Here is a 2,324-nt window from a genome sequence, read left to right on the forward strand (position 1 = left end):
CAAGCATTCATGGTCGAGTTGCTGCTAGTACTAATCGACACCAACAAGAAGAAGAGACTTGCTTAGGCCAAGAAGCATGAGCAATGGACAGTAGACCGGTGTCATTTGGACTGATGAGTCCAAATTTGGGATTTTTGGTTCCAACCGCTGAGTCTTTGGGAGATGCAGAGTAGGTGAATGAATGATTTCCCCATGTGTGGTTCCCACCGTGAAGCATGGAGGAGGAAGTGGGAAAGTGTGTGGGTGCTTTGCTGGTGACACTGTTAGTGATTTATTTAGAATTCAAGGCACACTTAACCAGAATGGCTTCCACAGCATTCTGCAGTGATACTCCGTCCCATCTGGTTGGCACTTAGTGGGTCTGTCATTTGTTTTTCAACAGGACAATGATCCAAAACAGGCTGTGTAAGGGCTATTTGACCAAGGAGAGTGATGGAGTGCTGCATTAGATGACCTGACCTCCACAATCACCCCACCTCAACCCAATTGATATAGTTTGGGATGAGTTGGAATGCAGAGTGAAGGAAAAACAGCCGACACGTGCTCAACGTATGTGGGAACTCTTTCAAGACTGTTGGAAAAGCATCCCTCATGAAGCTGGATGAGAGAATGCCAAGATTGTGCAAAGCTGTCATTAAGGCAATTTAAAACACATTTGTTTTACTTTTAAAACGTCTCTGGGATAGGGTCTAGTTTCCTGAATTTCCTCCTGACTGGCGTGCCCAGGATATGCATATAATTGGTACCATTTGATAGAAAACACATTGACATTTCTAAAACTGTTAAGATAATGTCTGAGACTATAACAAAAATGAAATGGCAGGCGAAAATCCGATGAAAATCGACCAGAATGTTATTTTTTGAGCGCCCAGGCTATTTTTATGGAAACCTATTGTTTCTATGTGTATCCTTCTCCCAGATTGCAATTCCTATGGACTAAGGACACTAGATGTCAACAGTCTTTATTCAAGGATTCAAGCTTCTTTTTTAAAACGGAAGAAGTTATTGGAGTTTTTGTTAGGAGACCACCTGAAGAAAATCAGGCTTTCGGCTTGCGAGGGAGAGGACGCGCGCTTACGAATTTTCCTTTCCTATTGAACATACTACTTCCATATGAAATTGTATAGTTTATTTACATTTTAGAGAACCTGAGGACTAAATAGAAATGTTGTTTGACTTGTTTGGATGATGTTTAGCATTAGCTTTTTGGACTCATTTGTGTGCATGTTGAACGTGTGGATTACTGAAACCAATGTCGCCAACTAAACTCACTTTTTGGGATATAAAGAAGCATTTTATTGAACAAAAAGACCATTCATGCTGAAGATGGGACCCTTGGGATTGCAAACAGAGGACAATCGTCAAAGGTAAGTGAATTATTTAATCGCTATTTGTGATTTTGTGAAGCCTGTGCTGGTTGAAAAATATGTTGATGTGGTGCACCTTCCTCAGACAATCACACGGTATGGTTTTGCCATAAAGCCTTTTTGAAATCTGACAACACAGTTAGATTAACAAGACATTTAGCTTTTAAATTATGTAAGACACTAGTATGTTCGTTAATGTTTAATATTGCGAAAATGTATTTGTATTGCGCACCCCCCAATTACACCGGAAGTTGTCGGCTTGTGTCCCGCAAGTGGAACAAGTCATTTAATAATGAAATCTTATTCACAAAGACGGCCTAACTCAGACAACATGAAGTTGAGAAGAGCCAATTGTGCGCTGCCAAATGGGACTCCCAATCAGAGCCAGATGTGATATAGCCTGGAAGTGAACCAGGGACTGTAGTGACACGTCTTGCACTGTAATGCAGTTCATTAGACTGCTGCGACACTCAGGAGCCAAATAAACAACTGCCAGAAGTGGAAACAACTGGCAAAGGTTGACTACTTTGAAGGATCTCAAATAAAATATATTGTTTAACACTTGTTTGGTTACTACATGATTCTATATGTGTAATTTCATAGTTTTGATGTTTTCAATATTTTTCTAAAATGTAGAAAAATAGTAAAAATAAACAACAAGCCTTGAAAATGTAGTTGTGTCCAAACCTTTGACTGGCACAATCTGTTGAACTGTGTCAAATATGTTTGAAAACACTATGTTAAAAGCACTGTGTAGGCTTGTCCCTAGGATTACCAAAAGACAAAGAGCTGGATCAGTGGTTCACCAATCAGGGCCTTCTTTGCGACCATTGGGTTACGTACCCGGGACAAACCATGAGCGAGACAAAAACCTTGTCTATGATGAGAGAGGGAGTTGGGATACTGACAGAGGCTGGGCTACGTTGTTAAAAACCTGTTACTCCTACCCCCTACTTT

This window comes from Oncorhynchus gorbuscha, linkage group LG13, assembly GCF_021184085.1.
Source record: "Oncorhynchus gorbuscha isolate QuinsamMale2020 ecotype Even-year linkage group LG13, OgorEven_v1.0, whole genome shotgun sequence".
Taxonomy (NCBI): domain Eukaryota; kingdom Metazoa; phylum Chordata; class Actinopteri; order Salmoniformes; family Salmonidae; genus Oncorhynchus; species Oncorhynchus gorbuscha.